This window comes from Oncorhynchus tshawytscha, linkage group LG03, assembly GCF_018296145.1.
Source record: "Oncorhynchus tshawytscha isolate Ot180627B linkage group LG03, Otsh_v2.0, whole genome shotgun sequence".
NCBI lineage: Eukaryota > Metazoa > Chordata > Actinopteri > Salmoniformes > Salmonidae > Oncorhynchus > Oncorhynchus tshawytscha.
Window position 1 is genome coordinate 76,397,368 of NC_056431.1, and position 13,280 is coordinate 76,410,647.

The window sequence follows — 13,280 nt, forward strand, 5'->3', positions numbered from 1 at the left end:
CCTGGAAGAGGGCCCCTGGCCCCACCCCTCCCCCTGTTTCTAATGGGCTGTACGTGGTGTGGTGCAGTGAGTCAGAGGTGAGGTGAGCAGCCTCCGACCCTAATAACCTCCATCCTAACACAGAACAGCAGCACGGGCCTTCGGCTCAGACAGAGGGAGAGTAAAGAAGGACATTCCTTTCAGCAGGAGAGAACATTTGAACATCTTGGCCATGTTCTGTTATAATCTCCACCTGACACAGCCAGAAGAGGACTTCCACCCCACATAGCCTGGTTCCTCTCTAGGTTTCTTCCTAGGTGTTGGCTTTTCTAGGGAGTTTTTCCTAGCCACCGTGCTTCTACACCTGCATTGCTTGCTGTTTGGGGTTTTAGGCTGAGTTTCTGTACAGCACTTTGAGATACCAGCTGATGTAAGAAGGGCTATATAAATACATTTGATTTGATTCAATAGGGATGGGCACGGTTATTTGAAAATCTGGATATCCGAACAGACGTCTGTATTTAAACATTTGTTAGAGTATTCGTGGTTATTTTATATCCTTGTGTGTAACAAACTTTAGAATGAAATATTTATGTACGGCGCATCGTTTGCAGTTGAGCAATGTCAAATGTAGCCTACGGATGAACAAAGGAATTGTTTTATTTTCAAGCTCATGGGCTATGAGCTATGGGCTATGGGCTATGAGCTATGAGCTATGAGCTATGAGCTATGGGCTATGGGCTATGGGCTATGAGCTATGGGCTATGGGCTATGAGCTATGGGCTATGAGCTATGCTATGAGCTATGGGCTATGAGCTATGAGCTATGGGCTATGGGCTATGAGCTATGGGCTATGGGCTATGAGCTATGAGCTATGAGCTATGAGCTATGGGCTATGGGCTATGGGCTATGAGCTATGGGCTATGGGCTATGAGCTATGGGCTATGGGCTATGAGCTATGGGCTATATGAAAAGGCATTTTACTATTATAGCATGTAACATTCCGCCCTCCAGTCAGCCCTGACAATAATATGCTAGCAATAACCCTACAGGCTCACACCAACGGAGGAGGGTCCACAAGACACGGCACAGATCAACAGGCCTCCCGAGTAGCGCAGCAGTCTAAGGCATTGCCTCACTACAGACCCGGGTTCGGTCATGCATGTCTCCCCAGAGTCCGTAGGGGAGTTGCAGCGATGGGACAAGAAATTTGAGAGAAAAGCGGTGAAGTACATACATTTAAAAATATATATATATTTCAATTAATAAAATCTTTTTTTTTTTACTTTGACTATTTAGATATCAGGAAAGATAAATACCTTGTTCTGTGACTAAGACAGGCCACATTTACCAGCAATTAACTTATTCTTATTATCTTACTTATTATTCGGGCTAGGGGGCAGTCGTCGGAAGTTTGGATGAATGAGGTGCCCAAATTAAACTGCCTGTAACTCAAGCCCAGAAGCTAGGATATGCATATAAAAATGGGTAGTATTGGATAGAAAACACTCTAAAGTTTCCAAAACTGATAAAATAATGTCCGAGTATAACAGAACTGATATGTCAGGCAAAAACCCGAGGACAATCCATCCAGATGTTTTTTTTCTTCCCAGCTCACCACTGATTACAATGGCTGGGAATGGGACTATAAAAAGGAAAACCTCCCATATTGCAGTTTCTACAGCTTCCACTAGATGTCAACAGTCTTTGGAAAGAGTTCCAGGCTTGTTTTTTGAAAAATGAGCTACAATTTGTCGTTTTTCTAAGTGGCTCCCATTTTGGCTGTAGTGTTTGTGGCGCGTTCTGGTGAGGGCGAGCACATCATTATTTATCTCCAGGAATGGTCTCCGGTATTCTCAGTCTTAAATTTGATTGTTTATTTACATATTAGGGTACCTGAGGATTGATTAGGAACGTTGTTTGATGTGTTCGGAAGAAGTTTATTGGTAACTTACGGGATTCATTTGTGTGCATTTTGAACGAGGGAAACCGGTGGATTACTGAGTCAAGCGCGCCAATGAAACAGACTTTTCTGGGATATAAAGAAGGACTTATCAAATAAAAGGACCATTTGTTATGTAGCTGGGACCCTTGTGATTGCAACCAGATGAAGATCTTCAAAGGTAAGTGATTTATTTTATCGCTATTTCTGACTTCCGTGTCGCCTCTGCTTGGTTGGAAATGTATGTAATGCTTTTGTGTGAGGGGCGCTGTCCTCAGATAATCACATACTGTGCTTTCGCTGTAAAGCCTTTTTGAAATCGGACAACGCGGCTGGATTAACAAGAAGTTAAGCTTTTAACAGATGTGGAACACTTGTATTTTCATGAATGTTTAATATCACGATTTTTGTCATTTGAATTTCGCGCTCTGCAATTTCACCGAATGCTGGCCAGGTTGTACGGTAGCGTCAAAATGATCAGCAAAAAGTTTTTAAAAAAGAGACTGGAAGTGAACATATTAGGGATGGGCTACCCCCGGCAGCATGATCTGCTCCACCATCATCAGTCTACATTCTTTACCAGCTACCATCATTCTTCACAGAAGCAGTGTCTTGAACATTCCCTCAAAACAACTCAATCACGACAACGCACTGCTATACATGGCTCAAGACGAGAACAGAGGCTGCTGGGACATGAAGTAGGTTTTGTAGCACCTCCGGGAGTCACTACGATTCATTGCGGTTTCGTTTGCTTACATCACGTGTACAGAGAGAGGTCCTGTAAAAAAAAAAAAAAAAAAAAAAACCTTACCTGAACACTTGCTCGGCGTCTGTCTGGTCTAAACCTCCATGTTGGCTCTGGTCCACAGAGGGAAGAGGGACTTCTGGCTCATGGCCCGAGCTGGCTGCTCCAGTCCAACACCAGCTTCTAAGGGAAGTCACCAGTCAGCTTAGCCTTCCTTAGCCCCAACTGCTACCCCGGGACTGAATATTGAAACACAGAGAGACAGACGGAGAGACAGAGTTTGGTTATAGGCTGAAGGTAAACCATTGTACTATACTAAACTACAGGTCTAGTCTGGTGAAGACAGACAGACAGTAGTGACAGTGAAGGTGTACTGTTACAGCACTGTCTCCTAATGCTGGGCTACGACAGGCAGTGTTCGGTTTCATCCCACTGGTGCGCCGTCCTCCGGGAGCCCCAGCCATTACTCACCAGTCTAAACAACCACTATAGGCCCCGGCTGTTTCAAAACACAAGAGGTCAGAAGTCTTCCAGTTTAACGACTGTAGGCTGGAGTAGAACAGAATCAAATCAAATGTATTTATATAGCCCGTACATCAGCTGATGTCTCAAAGTCCTGTACAGAAACCCAGCCTAAAACCCCAAAACAGCAAGCAATGCAGGTGTAGAAGCACGGTGACTAGGAAAAACTCCCTAAAAAGGCCAAAACCTAGGAAGAAACCTAGAGAGGAACCAGGCTATGAAGGGTGGCCAGTCCACTTCTGGCTGTGTCAGGTGGAGATTATAACAGAACATGGCCAAGATGTTCAAATGTTCATAAATGACCAGCATGGTCAAATAATAATAATCACAGTAGTTGTCACAGTAGTTGTTGAGGGTGCATCAAGTCAGCACCTCAGGAGTAAATGTCAGTTTGCTTTTCATAGTCGATCACTAAGAGTATCTTTACCACTCCTGCTGTCTCTAGAGAGTTGAAAACAGCAGGTCTGGGACAGGTAGCACGTCCGGTGAACAGGTCAGGATTCCATAGCCGCAGGCAGAACAGTTGAAACTGGAGCAGCAGCACAGCCAGGTGGACTGGGGACTGGAATCCTCCTCGTGTTCTGTTTTGTTAACTGTTGTTTATGGAGCGCAGGAGAAACTGCTAAAACCACAGCTCAGGTCAAGTCAGAGACAATGTGGGAGTGCTTCTTCAGGATGGCAGAGGGTACTGTATCATCTCTCATCAACAACACAGGGACATAAGAACAAGTGAGGCAGTGCACAAATGTCCCAGTGTTGTCCGGGTTAGGGGAAGGGTGTTTCCAACAAGACATTGGTGCGGCTGGCTTCCCAGGTTCAACAAGCAGTGTGTTAAGAAGCAGTGTGGCTTGGAAGCGTCATGTTTCGGAGTACGAATGGCTCTCGAACTTCGCCTCTCCCGAGTCCGTACGGGAGCTGCAGTGATGGGACAAGACTGTAACTACCAATTGGATATCATGAAATTGGAGAGAAAAAGGGAGTGAAAAGTACCATAAATAAAACAGGGAATGTAAAAGAGGATAACAAGTAGGGATGTTAATAGTTAACCGCTAATTAACATAGTTAACCTTTGGCGGCAGGTAGCCTAGTGGTTAGAGTGTAGAGGCGGCAGGTAGCCTAGTGGTTAGAGTGTATGTAGAGGCGGCAGGTAGCCTAGTGGTTAGAGTGTATGTAGAGGCGGCAGGTAGCCTAGTGGTTAGAGTGTATGTAGAGGCGGCAGGTAGCCTAGTGGTTAGAGTGTATGTAGAGGCGGCAGGTAGCCTAGTGGTTAGAGTGTATGTAGAGGCGGCAGGTAGCCTAGTGGTTAGAGTGTAGAGGTGGCAGGTAGCCTAGTGGTTAGAGTGTAGAGGAGGTAGGGTAGCCTAGTGGTTAGAGTGTAGAGGAGGTAGGGTAGCCTAGTGGTTAGAGTGTAGAGGAGGTAGGGTAGCCTAGTGGTTAGAGTGTAGAGGCGGCAGGTAGCCTAGTGGTTAGAGTGTAGAGGTGGCAGGTAGCCTAGTGGTTAGAGTGTAGAGGAGGTAGGGTAGCCTAGTGGTTAGAGTGTAGAGGCGGCAGGTAGCCTAGTGGTTAGAGTGTAGAGGAGGTAGGGTAGCCTAGTGGTTAGAGTGTAGAGGCGGCAGGTAGCCTAGTGGTTAGAGTGTAGAGGCGGCAGGTAGCCTAGTGGTTAGAGTGTAGAGGCGGCAGGGTAGCCTAGTGGTTAGAGTGTAGAGGCGGCAGGGTAGCCTAGTGGTTAGAGTGTAGAGGCGGCAGGTAGCCTAGTGGTTAGAGTGTAGAGGCGGCAGGTAGCCTAGTGGTTAGAGTGTAGAGGCGGCAGGTAGCCTAGTGGTTAGAGTGTAGAGGCGGCAGGTAGCCTAGTGGTTAGAGTGTAGAGGCGGCAGGTAGCCTAGTGGTTAGAGTGTAGAGGCGGCAGGTAGTCTAGTGGTTAGAGTGTAGAGGCGGCTAGTCTAGTGGTTAGAGTGTAGGGGAGGCAGGTAGCCTAGTGGTTAGAGTGTAGAGGCGGCAGGTAGCATAGTGGTTAGAGTGTAGAGGCGGCAGGGTAGCCTAGTGGTTAGAGTGTAGGGCGGCAGGTAGCCTAGTGGTTAGAGTGTAGAAGCGGCAGGGTAGCCTAGTGGTTAGAGTGTAGAGGAGGCAGGTAGCCTAGTGGTTAGAGTGTAGAGGTGGTAGGGTAGCCTAGTGGTTAGAGTGTAGAGGAGGTAGGTAGCCTAGTGGTTAGAGTGTAGAGGAGGCAGGTAGCCTAGTGGTTAGAGCGTAGAGGCGGCAGGTCGCCTAGTGGTTAGAGTGTAGAGGTGGCAACGTAGCCTAGTGGTTAGAGTGTAGAGGCGGCAGGTAGCCTAGTGGTTAGAGTGTAGAGGTGGCAATGTAGCCTAGTGGTTAGAGTGTAGAGGCGGCAGGTAGTCTAGTGGTTAGAGTGTAGGGGAGGCAGGTAGTCTAGTGGTTAGAGTGTAGAGGCGGCAGGTAGTCTAGTGGTTAGAGTGTAGAGGCGGCAGGTAGCCTAGTGGTTAGAGTGTAGAGGAGGTAGGTAGCCTAGTGGTTAGAGTGTAGAGGAGGCAGGTAGCCTAGTGGTTAGAGTGTAGAGGCGGCAGGTCGCCTAGTGGTTAGAGTGTAGAGGTGGCAACGTAGCCTAGTGGTTAGAGTGTAGAGGCGGCAGGTAGCCTAGTGGTTAGAGTGTAGAGGTGGCAATGTAGCCTAGTGGTTAGAGTGTAGAGGCGGCAGGTAGCCTAGTGGTTAGAGCATTGGACTCGTCACCAGATCAAATCCCCGAGCTGATAAGGTCCAAATCTGTCCTTCTGCCCTTCAACAAGGCAGTTAACCCACTGTTCCCCCGTAGGCAGTCATTGAAAATGAGAATGTGTTCTTAACAGACCTGTCTAGTTAAATAAAAGGGAGAAAAATAATAATAATAATAAATTGCTTAACCGGCAAAAAAACATTGCCCAGTCATGCTTATTGGTCTATAGGTTAATATGCATAGTGTAATTAAATTTGGTATTTGTTTGTCGTCATGTATCTAACTTATCACACGCCGCAGAGCCTAGTTAGAGGAATATCACCTGTCAAGCAGCATTGCGCAATCTGAGCTCGAGGTAGCACAATTGTTTGAAACCTGAACGTTTTACTTCACTTAAAATAACAAGGCATGTTTTACCTTGCTTCAAAGTAGCCGTGCAAAAAAAATCCATCCATAAAAACTTAAGAGGTCTTTTTTTACATTTTTATAAGTCTTCCTCATTCCATTAACCAGAATTTCTCTCCTGTTCTATTGGTTTTCATATCAACTTTCTTTCGTTGTCCAGAAGCCAAAGGCACAATCTTAGTCATATAAGTCAGGGAGAGTAGAAGGGGTCCTCAAGAATGAAGGAAATGAAGGCCAGTCCGAACTCAAACTTTAACAAAGACCTTAACGAACGGCTAACAATCTACGGTATGTTGAATCCAGGCGCATTTCAGTCACGTTTCCTCTGTTTTCTTGCCTGTTGTACAACATCATATAATCAACTCATAAGCAGAGCTCCCACAAAGCACCTTATAGCCATACAGGCCTATCCCATGGCAGAACTTGTGTTCGTGGTCTATAAACTGAACAGCAGCTAAGCTTAAGGCTCAATATTTCTGACAAAACAAAGAAGTCAGCCTTTCAATCCCGGAGCTAAATGTGGGGAAAGAAAATAAGCCACGGCAGAACTACGTATCCGGTTAATGTACAAAAACGGTGGGGATTTTATTTCCAGGTCACATTCTTCAGGTGCTATAAAAGTCAGTAAGTTGAGCTCAAAGTCCACCTGCTCATATTCTAACACTGGGAGATTAAGGCACGTACACAATAAGACGTAGAAAGGAAGGACAAAAGGTCAGTTATGAGGTGAACAGAACTAAAAATGTGTGTAGTTCTGTCCTTGAGCTGTTCATGTCTATTAATGTTCTGTATCATGTTTAATGGGTTTTTTTGTGGAACCCCAGGAAGAGTACCTGCTGCTTTCTCAACAACTAATGGGGATCCTAGTAAAATGGCAAAATAAACTTAACCAAACCTTGAAACCATTCTGATCGACACGGACAGTCAGAGCAGAAATTAGACGTTAGCCTGCCTCAGCACAGTGAGAGGCCTTTATGGGATCTCTAGATAGGTTGGGTTCTACTGTTGCTCTTTATGGGATCTCCAAGAGTGTCTATATTTCTGTCGAGAGAGAGAATGAGAAAGAGAGAGAATGAGGTGTGTGTATGAAAGGAAGAGATGAGAAACTGGGTGAATAGGCTAGATATGATTCTGCTGAGATCCAGCAGGCCTGAGGCAGAGAGGCAGAGTCAGTTCCCAGAGAGGGAGTCTATATATGATGTTATCAGACCTCCCACACACAGACACACACATCCTAAAGACTCAGTGAAAGCCATGTAACACTCACAAATGGGCAGAGATAAAATATGAGGGTAGGGAAGAGATTCTCATGAGAGGCCAACTGACCAGTCATGTTTGTTGAACTCTTGTGTCTGCATCTGAAATGGCACCCTATCCCCTGTATAGTGCACTACTTTTGACAGTCAAAAGTAGTGCACTACATAACGTAGGTAATAGGGTGCTCTCTCTCTCTCTGGCCACAGGAAGATGCATCTCAGTGATAAATGATTGAGTGGCAAAGTCAGCCACCATTGCTCCTCAGCCTGTCGTGTCAAGTCCATCTCAACAAAGAACCTCTTGACCTGGACAGTTCGGCCATGTCTCAAATGTTCTCAATACCAACTTAAAAATGTGCTGAAGAATTATAAATCATTCGCAGAATAATTTCAGGGTCTGTGCCAGTGTTGAAGTAGACCGAGAGGAATGTAAAAATGCAAGCTGTTACACTCTGAAAACAATGAAGGTTAACTAGAAAGACTAGTAGATCATACACTCAAAAAGGTGAAGATCGTGTCTCAACAAGTTTTGAGAAACACTAGCTACAACATCCTCAGCCAACCTTGACATGATGCAGGTCAATTATTAATAAAAAAAAAAAAAGGTTAGACATTTGATACATATGAGCTTAGAATACAATTTTTTTTTAGAAAATATTTATCCCAATCCTAAAATAACCAGCAACAAGCTAGCTAACTAGCAATTGATTGGCTAAGCTATATAGCTAGTTAGCTTCGTTTATTAGCATTGCTGACGTTAGCAATTCCAATCACTGGGAAATGGTGCTAGCTACACATTTCAAAACTCCCAAAGTGAATATAAAGTAACATTAAGGGAATATTTTAGGGACTATAGTGTGCCTGCCTGCTGGTCGTTGGGCATAACATCTCTCTGTCACGGACTGTATTCACAGTTGCTGATGTTTGATGCAGTGTTTAGCTAATAACACAACAATGTGTTTCAATAAGGAGCTAATTTAGCTAAAATACAAACGGTATATCTGTCTATCTAGCTCATAAAACGTTATGTGTCCTTCTTCGGTGATTTAAACGTTAGCAACAACAACAACAACAACAAAAAAAACTGATGTGTTCACACTCAACTAGCTAAATGTGGTTATAACAAAAAAAAACGTTAGCAAGCAAAATGACAAAAGTCATATTAAAACCAGCAAAATTACTCACCGTTTGGGTTTGCAGTATTTAACGACAAAACCGCTAAACTGCTGCGGAGGAGCAGTGATTTCCACAGGATAACTTCGCTAGCCTAGCTAGCTCATTTAACAGTTTTACTAGCCAGGATATTCCACTGTCAGTCGACCAGTGTACAGTAAAATAATAATTACACAGCACTGTGAAAACGTAAGTAGCTTTACTCACCGACGCAAAAAGAAAGATCGCCGTTGAATTGTATACATTTTTTTTTTTTTTTTTGTCGCATAGGTTATTCCTTCAGACAACAACAAACCATTTTCATGATTTCACAATCTCTCTCTCTCTCTCTCTCTCTCTCTCTCTCTCTCTCTCTCTCTCTCTCTCTCTCTCTCTCTCTCTCTCTCTCTCTCTCTCTCTTTCTCCTCTCTCTCTCTCTCTGTCTCTGTCTCTCTCTCTCTCTCTCTCTCTTTCTCCTCTCTCTCTCTCTCTGTCTCTGTCTCTCTCTCTCTCTCTCTCTCTCTCTCTGTCTCTCTCTCTCTCTCTCTCTCTGTCTCTCTCTTTCTCTCTCTCTCTTCGCCACCTTCTCGAATTCCTCTCTCTCTCACATGCACACACACGCAAAGGGACGCGATGACGTTGTGTGATAGAAAGCGCGTCTCCGTGTCCTCTTCCACCTGTGTGACGCTAGACACAATAGGGAATTTAGTCAGCCGCAATTGTGGAATTTGTGCTTTGCCTTCAAAAAAAGAAAAGTCCACATCTGAAAGTGATTTAAACAGATACAAATAATGGAATCATGCCATATTTGGACTAGATCATGCGAAACAAAGTCTGAATGTTTGTTAAACAAATTTATAACAAAAGATGATAATTAGTTAAATTGAAAGTTGAAATCTGTTGGAATTGCACTGTGGCTGTAACAGACTTTAGAATTGCATTGGGGGCATACTTATACACTTTACAACCTAACCTATTATGCACCCATTAAATGGGGTATCAACCTACTCAGAGACATTCACTTTAGCTCTCATTGCAGGACGTTGTCATTTCAATAATGTATATTAACTGATGTCATCTCAATAATGGATATTAACTGATGTCATTTCAATAATGGATATTAACTGATGTCATCTCAATAATGTATATTAACTGATGTCATCTCAATAATGTATATTAACTGATGTAATTTCAATCACGAATATTAACTGATGTCATCTCAATAATGTATATTAACTGATGTCATTTCAATAATGTATATTAACTGATGTCATTTCAATAATGGATATTAACTGATGTCATTTCAATCACGAATATTAACTGATGTCATTTCAATAATGGATATTAACTGATGTTATTTCAATAATGGATATTAACTGATGCCATTTCAATAATGGACATTAACTGATGTTATTTCAATAATGGATATTAACTGATGTCATTTCAATCACGAATATTAACTGATGTCATCTCAATAATGGATGTTAACTGATGTCATTTCAATAGTGGATATTTCTTCTTAACTGATTTGCCTAGTTAAATAAAGTTAAACTTTTTTTTTTTTAATTACAATAATAGGTATTAACTGATGTCATATCTTGCAATAACCCTCTGTGACTTTAAAGAATATTTCTCTCAAAACTTAAAGATGTGTCCGGAGATTTGGTCAACTCCGTCAGATATGTCTAAATTGAATCAGGAATGAGCAGGGACAGCTATACCATAAGGACCCCTTATTCATGTCCTCATTACATGTAGTGAAACAAGACCACTCATGGTCTGGAAGGTTCTCTACTTTTAATAGATTTAAACAAACTATATTGGAATCACCATGGTCACAACCATAAACTGTAAACTCCTTCTGCCTGATAGATTATGATACATTTAATTAGGTTTTAGAGTCATAAAGCAACTGAGGGATAAAAAAATTGCTACTGTGTATACTACTCCGTAAAACATAAACTCTGTCCTATTTTTTTTTGTCTAAAGTCAAGCGTCAGATTTTTGTCTATAGTCACCTCCGTCAGATTGTGCATACCATCCCCCGAAATGTAGAGTCTGTATGTTTGAAGAGGTAAACATTTTTTTTACCAGGCTACATTTGTTGTGGTAGCATATAGTACAACAAAAAAGCATAAAGATACTGCATTTCCACGTGAGACGTCTCATATCTGCACTGACAGAGTCCACCTTGTAGAGTCCCTGCTTCAAGATGGTTTTGATCACGCAGACTGGGGCATGTTCCCGGGTAGCCTCAGAGAATAATATAGATTCATACACTGATTCGGTGAGTGAGATTATAAGGAAGTGCATAGGAGATGTTGTACCTTCTGTGAGTATTAAAACCTACTCTAACCAGAAACCATAGATAGATGGCGACATTCGCAGAAAACTGAAAGCACAAACCACCGCATTTAACCATGGAAAGATGACAGGCAATATGGTTAAATACAAACAGTGGAGATATTCCCTCCGCAAGGCAATCAAACAAGCAAAATGTTGGTATAGGTACAAAGTGGAGTCGCAATTCAACGGCTCAGACGCGAGACGTATGTGGCAGGCCTCTACAGACAATCACGGACCACAAAAAGAAACATCAGCCACGTCGCGGACACCCACTGGAGAACCCACCGAGAACTGTGGGTTCTCCTTCTCCGAACACGCAAGGCTGCCGGCCCAGACTGCATCCCTAGCCGCGTTCTCAGAGCATGTGTAGACCAGCTGACTTGTGTGTTTACAGACATATTCAATCACTCCCTATCCCAGTCTGCTGTCCCCACATGCTTCAAGATTGCCACCATTGTTCCTGTGCCCAAGAATGCAAAGGTAACTGAACTGACTGACTTTCGCCCCGTATCACTCACTTCTGTCATCATGAAGTGCTTTGCGAGACTATTCAAGGATCATATCACCTCCACCTGACCTGTCACCCTAGACACACTGCAATTTGCATACCACCACGATAGGTCCACAGATGATGCAATCACCATCCCACTGCACACTGCCCTATCCCACCTGGACAAGAGGAATGCCTATGTAAGAATGCTGTTCATTGACTACAGCTCAGCATTCAACACCATAGTACCCTCCAAGCTCATCATAATGCTGGAGGCCCTGGGTCTCAACCCCACCCTGGGCAATTGGGTCCTGGACTTCATGAAGGGTCACCCCCAGGTGGTGGAGGTAGGAAACAACATCTCAACTTCGCTGCTCCTCAACACTGGGGCCCCACAAGGGTGCGTGTTCAGCCCCCTTCTGTACTCCCTGTTCACCCATGACTGCGTGGCCATGCACGCCTCCAACATGGTCATCAAGTTTGCAGACAACACAACAGTAGTAGGCTTAGAGGTGGAATTATCTGGTGAAATCTTGCTTTCAAAATAAGTCTGTGAAATCTGTATTAATGCCTCCTGCTTTTCTTAGCCAAATATTTTCAGAACCTCTATTGGGAAAACATAGACATTCTGCCTAAGGTCCCCATAGCAGAGTTCACTTGCTGGTGTTCTGAGCTAGGTTTAGTGATAATTCCAGGGAATTTCAGTTCCTCACATGGTCAGGACAGGCAAGCTCAGGGTCAGGCAGAGGGGTCAGGCGGGTGGACACAGGGTCAGGCAGAGTGGTCAGGCGGGTGGACACAGGGTCAGGCAGAGGGGTCAGGCGGGTGGACACAGGGTCAGACAGAGGGGTCAGACGGGTGGACACAGGGTCAGGCAGAGAGGTCAGGTGGGTGGACACAGGGTCAGGACAGGAAAGGTCAGGGTCAGGCAGAGTGGTCAGGTGGGTGGACACAGGGTCGGGCAGAGGGGTCAGGCGAGTGGACACAGGGTCAGGCAGAGGGGTCAGGACAGGCAAGGGTCAAAAACCAGGAGGACAAGAAAAGAGAAACTGGGGAAACGCAGGCGCTGAGACAAAAAAACGCTGGTTGTCATGACAAACAAGATGAACTGGCAACAGACAAACAGAGAACACAGGTATAAATACACTGGGGATAATGGGGAAGATGGGCGACACCTGGAGGGGGGTGGAGACAATCACAAGGACAGGTGAAACAGATCAAATCAAATGTTTTTGAATATGTACATACAAATATATGAATGAGTGATGCCCGAAAGGCAAGATGCAGTAGATGGTATAGAGCACAGTATATACATATGAGCAGCCCTGATAGGTAAAGAACAGCCCTGATAGGTAAAGAACAGCCCTGATAGGTAAAGAACAGCCCTGACAAAGAACAGCCCTGATAGGTAAAGAAATGCCCTAATAGATAAAGAACAGCCCTGATTGATAAAGAACAGCCCTGATAGGTAAAGAACAGCCCTGATAGATAAAGAACAGCCCTGATAGGTAAAGAACAGCCCTGATAGGTAAAGAACAGCCCTGATAGATAAAAGAACAGCCCTGATAGGTAGAGAACAGCCCTGATAGGTAAAGAACAGCCCTGATAGGTAAAGAACAGCCCTGATAGATAAAGAACAGCCCTGATAGGTAAAGAACAGCCCTGATAGGTAAAGAACAGCCCTGATAGGTAAAGAACAGCCCTGATAGGTAAAGAAC

At 44.1% G+C, this 13,280-nt stretch overlaps 1 protein-coding gene across 1 annotated transcript in view; it reads right to left on the minus strand.

Moving 5' to 3' along the window:
- fhip1b (FHF complex subunit HOOK interacting protein 1B) overlaps window positions 1-9,129 on the minus strand; it is a 73,510-nt gene extending 64,381 nt beyond the window's left edge. The window contains 2 exon segments of the mRNA XM_042320016.1: window positions 2,733-2,905; window positions 8,760-9,129. The gene's annotated coding sequence lies outside the window, so the exon portion shown is untranslated.
- Between the last annotated feature and the right edge of the window lie 4,151 nt (window positions 9,130-13,280).